A 21,246-nucleotide genomic window follows, 5' to 3' on the forward strand; every position below is an offset into this window, starting at 1 on the left:
CCCAGAGTGAGAGCATGCATGATTGCAGTTGTTAGTTTGTATAGAAGTTAGTTAAGTTAAAGTCAATAAATTTCTATAGTGATGTGTTTGTATAAAATAAAGCTGCTTGAACAGAACCCATGAAGACTCTTCTATTGTGTCCAAAGTAGGGAGCGACATGGTGTCAGAACCAGGATCGAAGAGAATAAGATGCAGAGCCATGAGGTGCAGAGATGACAGTGAAGGTAAAACTAAGAGAAATTAACACAAAAAGAGCCAGAAAAGAATCAGTGGTAATGAAAAGTAGCACAAACTGTTTATTTGATAGAAAAGACAAAACGGGACATTACAAGGGCACAAGCCGCATTACTGAGCAAGTGGAAGACACAAAAAGTTTGTTGGCTAAAAGAAATGTTTAAAATAAAGGTATCTGATGAAACAATTAACAGTAAAGCAAAATGAGTATTTTTAAAGATAAAATGTGCATGTTTAAAGCAAAATGAGTGTGTTTAAAGCAAAACTGGGCATGTTTAGAGTAAAACGAGCACAAGAGAAGTACATTAGGCTTGAAAAGGGCTTAAATAAGCAAAATGAATATAATAAGGGCAAAAAGGGCACATTAAGCAAAAATAAAGCAAGGCGACTGTGTGTGTTTTGGCAAAGTGCTATGTTTTCGCATAACTACGACTTCGTATTGTATCAAGGGCATAATTAAAATTATTCGAACTATCTCAAAGTGTGTAAAAGTGCTTACAGTGTGGGTTTATTACTGTGCATGTACTTTGAAGAGTTTATTCTGTGCAAAGTGCAACCATTTCATGAAATACAGTCAAAGTATAGCCATTTCAAAAAGTTTCTTGTGCTGGGTGTGTCTGTTCACAAAGTGCCACTATTACAGAGTGTTTCTTGCACTGTAAAGAGTTGCCTAACAAAGTACCGCCATTTTGGGAGTAACTGTAAACAGTTATTCACAAAGTGCAATTACTTCGAAATGTTATTGAGTTTTGGGTAAGAGAGGTCCAGTTTATTTGCATCGAGCAGTTATTTGATATGTTCCTTACACTAAACTAATAAGAGGTGATTTATTGCAAAACGATATTACAAGAGTATTACAGTACCCAAGAGTATATTTCATTCGCAATGTAAAGTTGTTTCTTAAAATAATGATAAATGACTTCAGCACTGGAAAACGATATCACAAGAGTGTTAAAGTGCCCGAGAAGTTTATTTTGCAAAGTCCAGTTTGTTCATTAACATAATTTTGAAAAGCTCAAAATGTATAAATTCAGAAGCACAAAGGCATTGGACAAAGTTACAAATACTGGCATACGTTTCTGGCATATGTGCACGTGTATATGTTTGCGCTTATTTGCAAAACCTTTCAGTGGTATGTGTTAATATGGCAGATGGATTTTGAAAGCCCATACCACTTGTATTTGATCAGAATTTTGCAGAGAATATCTGAGCAAGATACAATATTTTTATACAAGCACCTTATGCAGATAGAGATGAATGCACCAGGGTATTCATTTTGCTAAACCTAGCTGGGTCAGATGCCATGGAAAGATGTGTATGCACCTGCAGTATATGAAGGAGAAGGTGAAAACAGTCATATTGTTGTACAGGCTGAATCAGGAGAAGACCTCAAGTGTCTGAAGTGCACATTTAGAAGAATGTGTAACCCCAGACAAATATTACATTAGAGAGGCATTTGTTTTACACAAGAGGTCAGAAACCAGGAGAAACATTTGCAGCTTATATAACTGACCCGAGAAACAAAACTAAAACGTGTCAGTTTGGTGATTTAAAAGATGAGCTGATAAAGGACAGGCTTGTGTGTGGTATTAACAGTGCTGCTGTGAGAAAGATTTTACTTTGTGACAGTGAGTTAACATTGAGCAAAGCTATAGAGATTTGTCAAATCCATGAGGTGACAGAAAAACCACACAAATATGCTTGTAACAAGAGCATGGTTTCAGTTGGCTCCAGAGCAAATGTAGATAGTATGCAACACATGACAAATAAAAAAACAGGCACAAGCACATGGTAGCAGGTTTCTAGGGAGGACACATAGCTTTCCAGCAAGTTCTTAGAAAGAAGCACGCTCCAGCTCAGTGCAGTACAAGCATGAATCAGCAAAACCCAAGTCTAGCTTTATTTTTAACCGTCACAATTGTACAAATCATGAGTCTAAAAGAGAAGTGCTTAGCATTTGGTCAGCAGTGTAACAAATGTTAAAAATAGAACCACTTCCAAAAATTTTGCAAATCAAGTAAAGAAAGGTCACACAAAAAGATCAAGTAGAGTCGAAGCAGTCAGCTTTCTATGTAGATGGTGTATCAGTGCTTGATGAAAGAGTTGATGCAGCGAATTTATTAACAAGAAACAAAGTGTTTTGTACGGCCCGGATTAATGGAAACTCCACAAAGCTTAAAGCAGACACTGGTTCAAAGTGTAATGTTATATCAGCAGACACATTTGCTAAAGTTAGAACTAACGAACAACTCAATGTAGCTAGTAGTGCGAGACTTGTTGCTTATGGAGGTGAAGAAATTCAAACCGAAGGTTCAGTGATGCTTTCATATTATTTGACCGAGAACTGTTGCAACTTGTTACTCTATGTAGTCCAAAGACCAGTGCAATCTTTATTGGGTCTCAAAGATTGTTTAAGAATGAATCTGCTTTCTTTTGCTAAAGAAGTTCATCATGTAAGTGCATTTGCAAGTTCTAATTTTTCTGAAGCCATTTTCTCAGAGTATGCTGATGCTTTCAAAGACAAGTTTCCAGTTGTGTATTCCATGAAGTTAGATGCAGAGGTCACTCCAGTACTCAGACCAGCAAGGAGAGTTCCGATAGCTATGCAGGATAAAGTTAAGGCTCAGCTGGATAAAACGGTGCAGCAAGGTGTGATTTGTCTAGTCACAGAACCAACTAAATGTGTGTCGTCCATGGTATCAGCTCACAATAAAAGGCTCAAACGAAGTCAGAATATGTACTGACCCAAGAGATCTGAGCAAAGTATTGAAGAGACCATATCATCCAATGTGCACAGTTGAAGAGGTCTCAGCCTTAATACCGAATGCTACTGTTTTCTATGTCTTGGATGCAAAGAGTTCATTTTGGCATGTGATGGTTGATTGCAAATCTTCATTTCTAACTAGATTTGGTACTCCGCTTGGCAGATACTGATGCCTAAGGATGCCATTTGGAATACATTCTGCTAATGAAGTCTTTCAGCATGCAATGGAGCAAATTTTTTAGGGTTATGCTATAATAGTAGATAATTTATTGGTTGGATAGAGGCAAGGGTGAAGCAGAGCATGACAGGAACCTCAAGAAAGTTCTAGACAGAGCACATAAAGTAATCCACTGAAGTGCAAATTCAGACTTCCAAAAGTTACATATGTAGGTCATTTGTTTACAAGTACAGGCTTGAGACCAGACCTGACTAAGCAAGCAGCTATTCTTGAGATGTCAGCACCAGATAATGTACAAGCTCTACAATGTTTTCTAGGCATGGTCAACTATTTAGGCAAATTTATACCAGACCTCAGTGAGTTGACAACATCTTCAAGACAGCTAATGAGCAAAAATGTTGTATGCTAATGGTTGGAACAGCACCAGAAGGCATTTGAAGAACATAAGCAGAAAACTGCTACCCCACCTAAATTAAGATACTATGATGTGAACAAACCAGTTACTCTTTCATGTGATACTTCAAAATGTGGTCTTGGTGCAGTTATTCTTCAAGAGGGCAGACCAGTAGCCTATGCATCTAGAACACTAACCCAAACGGAGATGCTGTACGTTCAAATTGAGAATGAGCTTTTGGCAATAGTATTTGCTTGCTCCAAGTTTCATGATTATATTTATAGTCAAACTATTCAAATTGAAACTGACCAACAACCTCTAGTTATTCTAAAGAAGCCTATGCATTCTTCTCCAGTGAGATTACAGAGAATGATGCTCAAATTGCAAAAGTACAATTTCAAAATGGTCTACACTAAAGGCAAATTTCTCTGTCTGGCTGATACCTTATCCAGATCACCCATCAATATGACAGAACAGCTTGATGCAGAGAATTTTGACTTTGATGTCATGTCAGTGAGTAATTTTTCTACCATTAGACTTGATGAGTTAAGAGATCACATTCAGACTGATCCAATTTTACAGAAGCTCAATCGCAACATTAATGCTGGATGCCCGTCACAGCAATCTAGTATACCACCTGAAGTGCAAACCTATTTTCCTTACAGAGATGAACTGTTGATGGAAGTTGATGGAAGATGGCATTATTTTCAAAGGTCCTAAAATTGTTGTTTCTGCTTCCTTACAACAAGAGTATATCCAGATTTTGCATCATGGTCACGCAGGATCCGCATCCACTAGGAGAAGGGCAAGAGAATTAGTATTTTGGCCTTCATCATCAAGAGACATTGATAAAGTACTTTCTTTATGTTCAGTATGCAATAGTACTAGACCACATTTGCAAAGAGAACCACTTCAGCTAAATCCAGTTTCTGAACTACCTTGGTCAACAGTTGCAACTGCTATCATTGAGTGGAACAATCAACACTATTTGGTTTTGGTAGACTCATTCAAATTGGCTTGAGATTGATCTGCTACCTAACCTAACATCCACTGCTGTTATTACTAAGTTAAAACATCATTTCTCAGTTCATGGTAGTCCACACAAAGTTCTTTCTGACAATGGTACTCAATTTACTAGCCAGTTGTTTCAGAAATTTGCAAAAGAATTGGACTTTGTACATGTCACTTGTAGTCCTGAATATCCTCAGTCAAATAGTCTAGCTGAACGTGCAGTGCAGCGTGCAAAGAAGTTATTTGAAAGGTCAAAGCATGACAATACTGATGTGTTCTTGAATATGCTTAATCTCAGAAACATACCCCATGATGATATTCTTGGCTCACCTGCTCAAAGACTACTTTCCAGGCAAGATAGAACTATGCTACCCATTACATGCACTTTACTGAAGCCTAAACCTAAGAACAATAAAACCATCAAGCCTCAGTTGGTTAAGTATAATATCCAGAAATCTAATTACGACAGATCGAGCAGATTACTTCATCTGTTGAAGGAAGCAGAGATGGTACCAATCCAGACAATGAAAGATTTTGATCAGGTTGGACAGATTACAGGCATCTGTGCTGAGCCAAGAGCCTACCTGGTAGACTCCAAGGGTGTGGAATATAGGAGGAACCATAGAGATCTTCTTCCTGTACCAGAATCATCATCACCATCACAACATTGTTTCTGTGATGCAGACTTCAAATCTAAGAGTGAATCAGACACTGTTTCCATACCAGAATGTGTTCAAAATTCTGATTCCATTCCAAAAAATGTTCCAGACATTCCACAGGTCAAACATTTTGCAGAGACAGTTCCAGTTGTTAAATCTAATTCCCAGTTTTATGTCACATGAAATGGATGAGTATTAAAGCCTAGTGTGAAATACACAGTAACGTGGACTTGATTTTGTGTGTGTGTGTATATATATATATATATATATATATATATATATATATATATATATACTTAGTATTGTATAATGAATGACAAAGAATTACCTGTGAGTTCTGCATGCTAAACAGACTCATAGCATTATATGATCTATTTCTCAAACAGGGAAGATGTAGATCAGAATGCAAGTGAAGTGCATTGTATCTTTAAGAAGCATGTCAAGGCTGTATGTGCACATATACGTTCCTGACACATGCAATCTCTAGTGCAGTTTTGTAAGAGCAGCCAGAGTGAGAGCATGCATGATCGCAGTTGTAAGTTTGCCTATAAATTAGTTAAGATAAAATCAGTTAACTTCTATAGTGATGAGTTTGTATAAAATAAAGCTGCTTGACCAGAACCCACAAAGATTCTTTTATTGTGTCCAAAGTAGGAGAGCGACACATAGTGACCACTAATGTCTTCCAGATTGGGTGGGGGTGGGGGGCACTGCTTGGGAAAGATGGTCCACGGCACATGGTCCCCCAAAGAGGCCAACATGCATATTTAATGTCCTGGAAATGAGAGCTGTCCTCCTAGCATTGCAGGCCTTTCAAAACACTCTACCCACCGGGACTACTGTGATTCAGACAGACAATATGTCGGTGGTCTGGTATATCAACAAACAAGGGGGACCTGAATCTTACCCCTTTGTCGAAAAGCTATAAAAATATGTCAGTGGGCAATCTCACCCAGTCATTTTCTGATAGCAGCACACATTCCAGGAAGTCCAACATGATTGCAGACAAGTTAAGCAGGTCTATTCTAAAGCCTCACTAGTGGTCTCTCACCATGAAGGTGGCAGAGAGTATTTTCCCATCAATGGGGCTACCCATGTTGTGACCTCTTTGCATCTCTCCTCAACAAATGCAGCAAGTTCTTTGCCTTTGATCCCCCCTATGGGGGAGTCAGTGAAGGATGCTCTACTAAACAACTGGCCACCTAGTCTCCTTTATACATACTCCCTGTTACCAGTAATCCCCAAATTTATTCAGAAAGCATCTCAACTGAAAAGCACATGTTATCCTCATTGACACTTACTGGCCTCATCAGATTTGGTTTCCCTTATTTTGGCCTCATCTTCTTCATTCACCCTGGGACTAACTCCAGACCTACTGTCTCGCCCAACAGACTTGACTCATCCAGACATTCCAGGCCTAAAACTGACCGCATGGCTTCTATGGTTCTTTGGACTGCTAGGCAGCCCAGGCTCTACTCTCCTGTTTATCACATTCTTTTATCATCCCACAAAGCTTCCACCAGGAAGCTTTACAAAAGTAAATGGGAAAGATTTGTTGTTTGGGCACAGCAAAAAAAGTTAGACCCCTTTTCAGCACCAATTCCTAATGTTTTTTACTTTTTAGCTGCAGTATTCAGTGAAGATGCTAGCTCCTCTACTGTAAGAGTACATTTAGCTGTCATTTCTGATTTTTATAGGAGTAAATAATTCTACCTTAGAAAAGCTTTGCAAATTTTGGAGGATGCTAAGAGGAACTTTCCTACTTAGACCTCCATTAAAAGATCCTGCTCCTCCTTGGGATTTAAACATTGTTTTGTAAACTTTAACCCAACCTCCTTTTGAACCATCAGCTAAGTGTGAACTAAAATTCTTGTCCTGGAAAATTGTCTTTTTGGTTGCTATTACTTCTGCCAGAAGAGTATTAGAATTACAAGCGCATCATCTAAACCTCCTTATTTGATTTTTTATAAGGATAAAATATCTTTACGGAGCAATCCTTTCTTCCTTTCTTCCAAGGTGGTGTCAGAATCCAATATTAATCAGGTTATTAACTGCCAGTCTTCTTTCCAAATTTCTCAAATAAAAAAGAATACATGTTACACCTTTTGGATGTTCACAGGCAATTATGGTCTTATCTTTACAGAACCAAAAATTTGAGGAAATCATTATAATTATTTTTTTTTTCAGAATCAAAATTAGGTGAACCAGTTTCTAAAGTAAATTTAGCCAAATGGTTGACTGAATGCATTACGTTTGTTTACAAAAGTAAGTGGGTTTGCCTTTACTAAAACCACCAAAAGCACATTCCACTAGATCGATGGCAACTTCTTCAGCCTTTTTATCTTGATCTTCATAGGTTGGTACTAGGTTATCGACCCTAGGGCCTATACAAGCCTAGCCATAAAAATTCCCTGGCTATTTCTTCCCACTATATTTACTTCATTGGATATTTGTCCAGCAGCAACTTGGGCTAATCCTCATACCTTTATTACTCATTACAAATTGGACCTGGTCTCTAAGGGAAGAGCAGCCTTTGGCTCAGCGGTGCTCAGGAATATCCTTCCTTAGAGTCCTCCCAGGATTTAGGTAGCTAGGGACTCTGTCCCAGTAGTTGAAGAATGAATGAAAATGACAACATTGAATAAAAATAAGTTATGTGCTCACCATAATGTTCCATCTGTGTTGTTCATTTTCATTCTTCCGTAACGTCCCTTCCACCGACCCTCCTCCTCCTTGTATAATTCTTGGAAAGATCAAAAATGCTGGAGGAACTACAGTTTAGTTGTTGAGTCCCAGAACCTGTTATTTTATCATTTCCAACTGCTTTGCAGGTATAAGGGGCAGCAAACAAGACCCGAAATATGTTAGGTGACTACGGCATTATGGGCAAAGGAAGTATCTTTAGAATTTCAGTTTTTCACAAGCTAGAAGAAGGGGCTGAGTCAGATCCGAGGATCAGATCTGAACTCAACAGCTGAGGAAGAATGAAAACAGACATCACAGATGGAACGTTATGGTGAGTACATAACCTTTTTTTATTTATACAGACTATGTTGTCCCTTGCAAACATTAATACTTCCACTACCTTCTCAATACCTGCAACCTCTTAATATCCAAAGATATCTGACTTCACCCCAGTACCTACCGCCACCATTAGAAAAACTCCTACATTAGCTAAAACCAAGCACCCTAGCTGCTGACCAACTACCATTGGACCACTTAAATATGGCTGCAGATGGAATTGCTTTTCAGGGAACTATACTGATAAATACAGCCGCATCTGAAAAATATGTTCCTTCTATATGGGAAAAAATCTTTATTATACCTTTACACAAAGATGGCACATCTACAGACTTTAATAACTACAGACCTCCTGCAATCGCTCCCGCAAATCAAACATACTTTGTATTCATCCTCGGCTTCTACATAACCTAAATTAAAATAATCTGCTCTCTGAAACACAGCATGGTTTAGACCCCACCACAGCACAACCACCATTCTCCTTCATGTGACAACCAGCATAGAAGCAATGGTAACCTAGTATCAACTGTGTTCCTAGACTTATATAAGGCTTTTGACACTACTACATCAATTACTCACTGAACTCTTTTCTGTGGGTCTCTCTCAATCCTCCTTTAAATGGTTCCTTAGTTATCTGGAAGGCAACATGTAGTCAAATGGCAAAAGGACTGCTCTTCCTCTTCCAGTTACCATAAGTGTCCTTCAGGGCTTTGTACTATGACCCCTTCTATTTAACATTTTTATAAACAAGCTTCACACTGCTGTAAACCAAGCAAATATAGTACAATACGCAGATGATTCCACTTTAATATGTACAGTCCCCACAATATCTAACCTCAAATTTCTGTGTGTTCAATCAAAACCTGGCAAAAAAAAAAATCAAAATCATACTCTTTAATACCTATAAAACAAAACTTATCATCTTCACTGCAAAACATTATCTCAATCAAAACAATCTTTCTTAGTTACATCAGCAAATACCAAAACTGAGGTAGTACAACATACTAAATTACTGGGCATTGTAGTAGGTGATAAGCACATTCTTCAAACAATTAAAAAGCTCTACCAGAAACTTTGTTCTCTATACAGGACAAAAAGTACAGTTGTGTACACTTACCATAAATGTGGATGTTCAAGTGTATTCACTGTTGCAGTCCTTACAAATGCGTTATCCGGCTCCTGGTAGCCTGCAGTTAGCCAGAATACCAAAGTCCTTGGTATATGACATTGTCTGCCTCTGGATTAAGCCTGACGCCAGGATGTCAGGTACAAAGGCAGGCAGCCGACGTCATTTCCTCAGTTTTTCTTGCCATAACTGTCAAGAGCCCCCCAAAAAAGTTAAGACCAGGTTAAGAAAACAAAAAATCCAGTCTGTGCCCTAGGAAAAAAGGGGGATGGAAGGGAGGGAAACCAGAACTGCAACAGTGAATACACTCGAACATCTACATTTATGGTAAGTGTACACAACTGTACTATGTTCACTGTGTTTAACTACTGCAGTCCTTACAAATGAGTTGATTCCCACAGCCCAGGAAAAAACAAAAAGGGAGGAGGAACACCACTGATTAATGGTTGGTAAGAATGTCCTGCAACATTGCAGTGGCAAAACCAGCCCTGGACTTAGAAAACAAGGGCAAATTTTAATGTTTGGTGAAAGTGTGGACAGAAGTCCAGGTAGCTGCTTCCAGGATGTCCTTAGTAGGTACACCTCTAAGAAAAGCTGCTGAGGTAAAGGTAGCTCTAGCAGAATGGGTCCCAATACCCTGAGGAGGAACCTTGCCATGCTGTAAGTAACAAAAGTGAATACAATGAGCAATCCACTTAGAGATAATTTGTTTAGAAATAGCCTTGCCCTGGGCTCCAGGAGCAAAACTGACCAATAACTGATCTGACTTTCGAAAAGGTTTAGTCCTGTCCAGGTAAAATCTAAGTTGCCTATGTACATCCAGTGAATGCAGCAACCTTTCTCCTCTATTCTGAGGATTAGGAAAGAAGGTAGGCAGGTGGATATACTGGTCAAGAGTCAGGTTAGAAACCACCTTAGGCATAAAAGGATTAGTCCAAAGAGAAACCAGATCCACATGGAAAGTAATAAAAGGCTCTACTGCCATCAGGGCCTGCAGCTCAGACACTCTTCTAGCTGAAATAATGGCCAAAAGAAATGCAGTTTTCCAGGAGAGAAACTTCAAATCTGCTGAGGCAGCAGGTTCAAAGGTAGGCAGAGTAAGTTTCTCAAGCACAAAATTAAGATCCCAAGCAGGAATAGGTGCCCTTCTGGGAGGCTTCAAATTGCTAACTCCACCGAGGAACTGTTTCATCAGGGGAGGAGAGAAAATGGGTTGTTCAAAGGAACAGTGAGCAGAAATAGCTGAAGCATGAATCTTGATAGAATAGAAGGAAAGTCCGCCATTAAGTAAACCTGCCAGATAATCAAGAATTAGAGGAAGAGTAGGTTGAGATGGGTCTTCTCCTCTAGACTGCATCCAAATGGAGAATCTTTTCCACTTATATGCATAAGATTCCCTAGTACTAGGCCTTCTGGCCTCACGAAGGACCTCAACCACCTGTTCAGAAAGGTTTAAATTATGTGCCAGGCAGTCAAATGCAGAGTCTGAAGGCGAGGATGCAAAATCTCTCCTCCGTCCTGAACCAAGAGATTTGGTATCAGGGGAAGATGCCAAGACTGAGACTGGGAGAGACTGCTAAGAAGTGGATACCAATGCTGCCTGGGCCAGTCTGGAGCTATGATGATGGCCCTTGGTTTTAAGTCCCTTATCTTTAACAGCACTCTGGGAAGAAGAAGCAGAGGAGGGAAGGCATAGACTGATAGCTGTATCCAGGAGAAGGACAGAGCATCCACTTTCAAAGCCTTGTCATGATGATCCCTGGTGCAAAAGGTTGGAAGAAGGTGGTTGGTTGGAGAAGAAGAGAGTGCCCCAATGCTGAATGATGCGATGAAAGATGGTCTTGTTTAGTTGCCACTCTTGAGGATCCAGGACCTGCCTGCTCAACTGGTCTGCCAAGGTGTTGAGCCTTCCTGGAAGAAACTGGGCAATCAGATGAATGCCCAAAGAAGCTGCCATGGACTATAGTCTCATGCTTTGTCTGCACAGGGGGTAAGAGTGAGTCCCTCCCTGCTTGTTGATGTACCACATGATTGTAGTGTTGTCTGTTTTGACTAGAAGAGTACCAGGAGAGAGAAGATGCTTGAAAGCCATCAAGGCCTGCTGAACTGCCATCATTTCCTTCAGATTTATGTGCAATTGAGCTTGCTGATAGCTCCAAGCTCCCTGAATGCATGAGCCCTCTGGATGTGCTCCCCAAGCATAATCCGAGGCATCCGTGGTGAGAGTCTGGTTGGCAGGAGGTGGACAGATAGGTAGGCCTTTGTTCTGTGCACAGGCTATTGCCCACCAAAGGAACTCTGTCTGCAGCCAGGGAATCAGTGGAAGAATCAAGTCCAAATTGTGAGTGTGTTGACACCAAAGGTTTTTGAGGTACCATTGTATTTTCCTCATATGCAGTCTGGCATATGGAATCATCAGAATACATGAAGCCATGAATCCCAAGGCTTGCAGGAATTGCCTTGCAGAAAGCTAGGTCATGCTTGCCAGGTTCTTGAAGTAATTCAAAAGATCCATCTGTTTCTCTTCAGGGAGAGATACCATCTGGGTGGCTGTGTTCAGACTCGTTCCCAGGAATACAATCTCCCTGGTGGGTACCAATTTTGACTTCTTTTCATTGATTGTGTAGCCCAAAGAGGTGAGAAGATTCTTGACAAAGTCCAAATCCTTTAGAAGTTGCTCTGGAGAGTTTGCTTGAATAAGGCAATCATCCAAGTAAGGGTGAATTTGAATGTTTCTTTGCCTGCAAAAGGCAATGACTAGAGCCAGACATTTTGTAAAAACTCTGGGAGCAGCAGATAAGCCAAAGGGCAGTGCAGAGAATTGGAAGTGCCTGCTCCCTGCCCTGAAACAAAGGAACTGCCTGCAGCTTTCCCTTATAGGGATGTGCAAGTAAACTTCTTTTAGGTACAAGCCAGCAATCCTTGGCCAGCATTGGCAGGAACTGCTGAAGAATGAGCATTTTGAATTTGTGAATCACCAGAAAAGTGTTTAGAATGGACAAATCCAGAATGGGGTGTTAGGTGCCCCCTTTTTTGGGGACCAGGAAAAGTCTTGAGTAAAAACTCTGGCCTATATGTAGTGCAGGAACTGGCTCTATTGCTCCCAGGTTTAGCAAAGAAGAAACTTGTTTTTCTGCTTCTGCCTTCTGAAGTGGGGGAATATCTGGGTATCCTTGGAGGACTGGGAAGGTGTGAAAGGAGAATTTGTAGCCTTGGGATACTATTTTTAGCACCCATTTGTCGTCCGTGATAGTGTGCCAGACGTCTGCAAAAATGGCTAACCTTCCCCCCAAAGGAAACCCTGGGTCCGCAGAGGCAAGCAGGGGAAGGCCGGAATCATTGAGAATGTTTGCCTTGGGAAGTTTACTTAGAACTCCCTGATTTTGAAGATGAAGTCTGCCAGTGTTTAGCCTTTTGAGGGGTGGAAGTCTGTCCCATGGAAGACCTGTAGCCCCTGGATCTAGTGCGACCCTGTTTACTAAGGTCAGGAAAAGTCCAACTCTTAGAAGGGTAATGCCTGCTAAAACGAGGAGGCTGAAATTGCAGTAAGTCCTTAACAGTTTGCATAGACTTAGCCTTATCCTCCAACTTCAACACCTTTTCTGCTTTGCTTCTGTAAAAGAAAAAAACTTTAAAGACCAATGCACGTTAGGTTCAAGCAAGGCACCCTTTATTACTTGCAGCAAGGAGACAAAGCATGTAGGTACAGGATTTGTCTGGCTTTTTGGTGATCAGTATGTTATTCTTATACAGTTCTCTTCATGTCACACAGAAAATGTTACTATTCTATTGCTGATGTAGTTAGACACAGCTTTCTGTATGTTCTACAGAAAATGTTACCAGACTTATTGCTGACATGTTTAGATTATTTGCTGTCTTGCAAAACATTTTGAGAAAATCAACCTGACCTTGGGCTTATTTTAGCCCACCTTAACTTTTCAATTCTTTGATTGTACAGTTCTAATACATGTGTTACATTTTGTCTAGATTCAAGGTACATTTCTAGCTTTAGTACAAGTAATGCTGACTATGGTTTAAACTTTCAAGCATCTATTGTTTTCTTTATCAAAGCTTCTAGCAGCTGCATATTTTCTCATGGCATAAGCAGAAATGAAATGTCTCTTGTTAAGTTTCTAATAGCTGTGCAGATTCATGCAGTGTGAACAGAATAAATGTATTAACCCTTTTAAACCTCAAATGCACTAAGCATGCATATTACTATTATATATTTTTCTAACATTTCCCCCCTTTTAATACTTTTATTCTACTTTCAAGATAAGCATAAACAGTTTTTTTTCTTCCCCTAACCTCTTCCTGCTCAGGATTTGCAGTTAAGAGTCATTCAGTTTAAGCTCATGAAAGCATTTTCAGTTTTTTAGCAATTCTTCAAGTTCAGCATCTTGGTATAAGGTTTCTGAAACTGAAATGTCTACAAAATTTTTAATCAGTCTTTTTATGCAGGGGATGCAGCAGCACACACATACCTCTAGTAGGATTATTCCTACACAGATGGCAATCAGAATGTTCATCAGGATGCTGCCCCAACCCCCAAACAATTTCTGGAAAAAGTCCATCAATGGATTTGGTCCTGGTTTGGTCATGGCTGACACCTGCTGAATTACCTCAAGATGGTTGTCTATTTCATGTTTGTGGTCAGGAATATACGAACAGCACTCCTCCTGGATTAAAGCGCACGTACCTCTTCTCGCCGCTAGGGTGAAGTCAAGAGCCATGCAATTTTGAAGCACCACTGTTCTCATGGCAGTCAGTTCATCAGTCACCAATTCTAGGGCAGAAAAGGTTGCATTGCTCATTATTTCGAGAAGCTTAGACAATTTTCTCAGTTCCCAGATTGATTTTGTTGCTCCATATGCTGGCAGTACACCTGCCCACGATATAACAGTATCACTCAAGTCCATGTGTGACAGTCCATTGCTCCCTAAGCCCACAGCATGATGGTTTTTCCAGCGTGCATTGATTTGCCCCACTGGATTGACAGGCTTCTTGATTTCTCGAACATTCTGAATTTTCCCTTGAGGTAAAACTGCTGTATGTCGTATGGCCGGAACCAGGTACCCCAAAAAACAACTGCTGGACCAATTCTCAGGTAGCCATTTATATGCTTTTCTACTGCATATAATGTAACAATCTTTTACTTTAGTAGTAACTTTACTATGCCCTGGCTCTGCATGAAACATTTTTTTGTCGATTATAGACAGTTGTCTATAGAGGTCAGCATTATGTTTTACTTCTTCAACTGTCCTATGCATCAGTTCAACAAATGTATCATAGCTCGTGTTGCAATAGGATCTGATGTTATCAGGTTTAGTGTAGCATCTATACGGAACAGTCACATTGCAATTGCTCCAACAAACCTTAACTGTATTATTCTTGTAAAAACACACAGTTCCCTTCTGTCGAACAGACAAGTGCAATGCTACTTTATCTTGTGATGTGACACCTGATGTATCATGAATTAGGTTTTCTCAGGTCTTGTTGGCTCCTAGGGGAACTGAAGTTAACAGTAACCCCATATGCTGTTGGTAAAGCTGTGCAAATCCAGCAATTCGAAACATTGAAGGTTTCAGCATACACATATTTGATTGCCTGGTAAGTGTTAAAGTTTGGGTGCCACTCTGTACACATGTTCAGTTCAATTTGTGTGGCTGAGAAAAGGAATGGCCACAACAAAAAGATTATTGTCACTAGTACAGTCAACAGGATGGTTATGCAATACTTTTGTGGAAACGGTTGTTCTGCATTTCTGTTTTCTCCGGCTCTTCCAAGTAGGTGTATTTGGATCTTACTGGATTCCATCATCTTTACTTTGGGCACTTGCTCTTACTCTCTGCCCTAATAGGACCTTCAGCACCGATGGTTTCTTCACTGGGGTTGAGACGGATCAGTCCTATTGATTTGACCCCCTTTGTAGCCAGACTTTGTGCTGAGGTTCCCGATGGAGAGGTAAGATTTTTGTCCAACTCAAAGTTCTTAACCAGCTTTCAGTGCATCAGGTGTATCCATGAAGCTCGTTCTGCTATCTTGACTGCAGTGGGTGTCGAAAGAAGCACCTGGTAGGGACCTTCCCACCTTGGCGATGCCCAGTTTTTTCGCTTGATGATTTTGATCCACACCCAGTCTCCTGGCGTCACTGCCACTTCTGATGTTTCAGTTTGTTTTCTATCTGAAACAGAATTTGACTGCAACAGATGTTTAGAACTCAACAACTTTTTCATATATTCAGCTAGTGTGAAATCAGCTTCCTGGTCTGATGACATGAGAAGGTTCCACTGGGGTGTATAATAAGCCCTTCCAAATAGTTTTTTAAAAGGAGTCAATCATTTTGCTGTAGGGACAGTTCTCATGCTCAACAGTGCCAGGGGTAAACAGTACAACCAAGTTTTTCCTGTCTCAGCTATTAATTTTCTCAATTTGTTTTTTAGTATACCATTATGCCTTTCAATTAGCCCTGCAGATTGTGGATGGTATGCACAATGATTTTTTAAAGAAATACCAAAATGCTTACTCAACTGCTGTATGGTTTGATTTACAAAGTGTGTACCATTGTCATTATAGATTCTTTCCGGAATACCAAACCTAGGAATGATTTCCTTGACAAGTACTTTTGCCACCGTAGCTGCATCTGGATTTTTGGTTGGAAAGGCTTCCACCCATCTGGAAAACATATCTACAATGACAAGACAATACTTCTTATTTTCACATTTGTTCAGTTCTATGAAATCCATACAAATAGTGTGAAACTGATATGGTGGTGTGGGGAAACTCCCTTGCTTGGGCTTTATTGCCCCCTGTGCATGATGTTTGTTACAAATCTGACACAAACAAAATTTTTTAGAGTAGTTTGTAAATCCGTACATTGTGAACACCTGGTTCATCAGCTGTACCATCCCCCCTGTTGAGACATGGCACTGCCCATGGCTCAACAAAGCTGCATAGCGAAAAAATTAGAGGGTAGTATCGGTTTTCCCCTCTCTAGAGATGTACAGCCCCTTTTCGAAGATTGCTCCTTGTTTTATCCATCGCTGTTTTTCAGCTTGCGTACTGATTGTCTGCATTGTTTTTAACATATCTAGAGCTAAAGTTTCAGAGGGTTGTAATTCCTCATTTAAAAGAAATACTTCTGTGGCTGCTTGTTTTGCAGCTGTATCAGCTTTCACATTACCTTTTGAAATCCTATCTTGTTGCTTGGTGTGAGCTGTGCATTTACAAATGGCTACTTTCTGGGGTAACTGAATAGATTCTAAAAGATCTAAAATAAACTGCGCATGATTTATAGATTTGCCAGTAGATGTTATCATTCCCCGGTTTTTCCACTGTTGCACAAAAACATGTACAGTAGAAAAAGCGTACTGGCTATCAGTAAAAATGTTTACACATTTACCCTTTGCTAAGGTACATGCCCGTGTCAGGGCAATCAATTCTGTTGCCTGTGCAGATAAGTTGTGTGGTAAAGGTTTTGCTTCTATAATCCCAGTATCAGAGACTACTGCATATCCTACTAGGTTCTGTCCTGCAGGACCCCTTTTGCACGAGCCATCCACGTAGTATGTCACCTTGGCATCATTCAAGGGGACATCGGTGAGATCTTTTCTAGGTAGTGTCTTTTGCTCAATTACCTGCAGGCAGCGGTGCGGTGTGCCGTCTGCAGGGGTCGGGAGCAGAGTAGAAGGGTTTAAAGTCGTGCATCGTTCGATTGTCATATGAGGTTGGCTCAATAATATAGTCATACAGGAAAGATGCCTAGCAGGGGAAAGATATGCCACCTTTTCTTGTAGTAAAATAATCGTGACTGCATGAAGTACTCTCAAAGTGAGAGGGTGGAACAAGACTACTGAGGCTGAAGCCTGTACTGCCATTGCAGCTGCAACTACTGCTTGTACACAGTGGGGTAAGGACCGTGCCACTGGGTCTAGTTGTGATGAGTAGTAAGCAATGGGGCATTGCTTATCCCCATGTTGTTGTGTTAACACTGATGTCATGTAACCCTGCTTACAATCTACAGTTTGGAAAAAACGTTTATGATAGTGTGGCAATCCCAGAACTAATGAGGATGCTATTAACTGTTTTAGTTTACAGAAGGCAGATTCTGCCTCTGGTGTCCATTGTAACAAATCCTGCGCTGCCATAGGCTTCTTATATATAAGGTCAGTCAGAGATGCAGATTCCAAGGCATAGTTTGGAATCCAGCTCCGGCAAAAATTAGTTGTAACCAGGAAGGACATCATTTCCTTCTTGGTAGTGGGTTTTGGTGCTTGCAAAATTGCTATTTTTCTGTCCTCATCTAACATTCTACCTTCCTTGGATATTACATATCCTAGGTATTTGACCTGTTTTTTCCAAAGCTGCAGTTTATTTTTATTTACCTTATGTCCCTCAGCGGCTAAAAATCATAGAAGTGCTGTGGTATCTTATCTACAATCCTGCTGGGTGGGGGCCGCCAGCAAGATGTCATCAACATAAAGTAAAATCTGACTGCCTCTTGGTGGGGTGAATCCCGCCAAGTTGCTTGCCATTTCTTGTGAGAATATCATTGGACTTTCACAATATCCCTGTGGTAGTCGCGTATATGTATACCTTTTCCCCTGAAATGTAAATGCAAACCAATACTGGCTATCAGGGTGTATTGGTATCAAAAAGAACGCGTTGCTGATGTCTACCACAGAAAAATACTTTTGTTGAGGTTTCAAATCATTCAGCAGGGTGTGTGGGTCTGGCATCGTGGGTGCCCTTGGTATTACCGCATCATTTACGGCTTGTAAATCCTGGACCATACGCCATTCTCCATTGGCCTTTTTAACTGGAAATAAGGGTGTGTTACATGGTGAATTGGGAGATTCTACTAGTATCCCTCCTTTAAGTAAGGCTGCTATAATAGGCTTTATCCCTGCCTCTGCATCTTTTCTTAAGGGATACTGTCTTTTTTGTGGTCTGAATGCTGACTTTGGCATGATAGTAACTGGTCCCGCTGTACGAATGAGTCCTACATCTGATTTCCCTGTTGACCAGAGAGTCTCTAGTATGTCTCATAAGGCATTCTCTTCCTCCTTTAATAGGAGTGTCAATCAGCTGTCCTTGCTAGACTGCAAGTGCACAGCTGGGTTGGTCTGAGTTATCCAGTTCAACTTTTGTACTTGTATTCCTTGTTCTGACAGTTCTAGTTCTGTCTGTTTCTCTCATCTCGTGACCTTTTCTCCTAGATCTGCCCATTCTATATTTCTGATTTTGGTTAAGCTAACATGTGGTAATCGATTAGATTTATAAAGTGCAAAGAACTCCTGGGGCAATGAACAGCTGGCTACACTGTTCCCTTCTGTGTCCCAGTACAGGTTACGCAATATCAATCTGTTTGCATGATTCTTAAATAATTCTTGCTCATATTCCTCATCAGGTCCTTGCGTGTTGCAATAATACAGGGTACAGTGCAACAGGTGTTGCTTATCAATGTCAAGGGAGGGGAACTTGCTGATGGCTAGGTTCATTAACTCTTTGGTCACAGTCCCTGGACCAGTCGTAACCAAGTCCTGGCTGTACCAATAAAACATTTCACCCTCTGATTGCACTACAAAGGTGATAATTTGTCGCTGTGCTTCCATACCCTGCATGGTTGGGACTACTGCTATACCAAATAGCTGCAAGAGGTCTCTGCCCAAGAGGTTTACTGGGCATTTTGCAGAAACTACAATTTTGCTTCTCTGTATCAATCCTGAAACTGGATCAGTTATTGCAATGTTACGGGAGAGAGGCTCCCGATACAGCTGTCCATTAGTTGCTTTGGCCAGTATGTAATCAGGTGACTGTGTTTTCTGGCAGTTTGGAGGGGTGTATCAGGGTTCGTGATGCCCCTGAGTCACACAAAAATTTGACCTCCCTCCCTTCTACCAGGAGTGTAACTTCTGGTTTCGTGTCTGCTAAATAGAGCTCCAAGCTCAATAAAGCTAGGTCTAATATTTCATTTTCTTCATTGTCACTAACTTCCTGCACTTCCTCTACTCCCTCTATCACACTCTCATTTGTCCTTTCTTCGCTAGCTCCTTCTAGTGATTCTTGACTACGATATAGTTAGTCCTCACCCTCCTTGTCTTCCGTTGTTGCCTTCTTGTTTTTCTTGCAATCCCTTGCCAAATGTCCCTTTTTACCGCATTTAAAACATTCTCCCCTTTTCTTTCGCCCTTCAAAGTCCTCTGATCGCTGATCAGATTGTTTGTTTCCCTGTGTGTTTTTCTTGCCCTTTTTCCCAGACTGTACTACATAAACTTCTGCTCCATCTTCTACAGAAAATACTTGAGCTTTCTTTTTCTTTTTGCTATTAAAATGCCTTTCGGCATGCCTAGCATATTTAAGTAATGATTGTAACCTGCTTGTAAGATGGTCTACCATGTGTTTTGTAATAAAATTGCTTATAGGCATGCTACTGCCTTTTAAAAATGCATTCTTTAACTGCTGTTCATATGGGGAATCTTGTGTTTGATCTTCAGGAACCTGCATTCCACAGTGGTTATTAAAACATTCTAACAATCTGGCATAATACCGGTCAATTGTTTCACCTTCTTGTTGGATGCATTGATTAATGCAAGTCCAGTCTGCCCTAGGTTTCCATTTTTCAGAGATGCGGTCTGTAAGACATTTTACTCTGGTGTCTAATTCTGCACCGTGTGGGAGGGGTCTTTGTGCAGCGTCACGGGGATTCCAGTTCCCACTAATCATGTACCAATCTGGCCCTACAATTCGTCTAACTACTTTTTCTATCTCTTCTCCTTTTAAGTTATAACTCAACCTCATTCCTTGTAAATCTTCTGAGAATTTTCTAAAATTAACCTTTGGATGGGGAATTCCCTCAGTGGCTTTCCGGATATCTTCCGGAGTCCAAGGTCTATACACTAAGATAGTTGGGTCCTGATTGTCTTGACCTGCCTGAGGATTAGGTACTTCTATAAGCAGGCATATTTCTTCTTCCTCACCTATAGATCATGAATTCTTAACTATTTGCCATAACTCAATACCTTCTTCTGAATTACCTGCCTTTGTTCGGGACCTGGTCCCAATGGGATCTCTAATTTTAGTCAGTTTTAGTTTCACAATATCTCTATCTTCAGTAACCACAGGATATAATGGGGGTGGACTAACCTGTTCACTTGCTTCATATTCTGGTAAGGGAGGCAGAGGTGCTGATGCTATTACTAAGTTATTATCCTCCTTATCTAAAAACATTGCTTTTGAATCTTTGTTTTTTTGTTCCCTACGGTTTACTTCCTCCAGCCACCTGTGTGTCTGAGGAATTCCTAATCGACGTTGCTTTTTTACCCGACCTTTGGAATAGTTTTTGAGCTGTTTGATAAGTTTGATAAGCGAGGATTTTTCTAATTTTCCGTCGAATTCGTATTTATTAACCCATTTTGAATAATATCTAATATTGTCGGCTCGCTGCGACTGCATATATTTTGCATCTTCCGTTAACGGCGGGTTTTGGGGTCTTTTTGTGCAATTATTACCCATTTTGTTTTACCCTTTGATCGTTACGTAACTTCTCTTAATTTTTTAACGTGGTACCACGGATTTTGTTATGGTCTCTTCAGAATGACTGCCTACTTATTCTGTTTCTCCTGATCTATGACAAGACAGTAATCTTTTTTGTCCCTGACTTGCAAGAAAAATACAATCTGACAAAAACAATACACATCTAGTCCCTGATCTAAAACAGAAAACAGAAAAAAGTAGATTCACCTTACCCGAGCCTACATGATTGATCACCGATTCGCGGAGACCCGTCCTTCAGTCACAGATCAGAAAGTGGCTGGCCTCTTTTGACTGACAATTCAGTCGGAGGACTTTCCATATAAG

Source organism: Protopterus annectens, chromosome 2.part0 (genome assembly GCF_019279795.1).
Source record: "Protopterus annectens isolate FY-2018-M chromosome 2.part0, PAN1.0, whole genome shotgun sequence".
Lineage (NCBI taxonomy): Eukaryota > Metazoa > Chordata > Ceratodontiformes > Protopteridae > Protopterus > Protopterus annectens.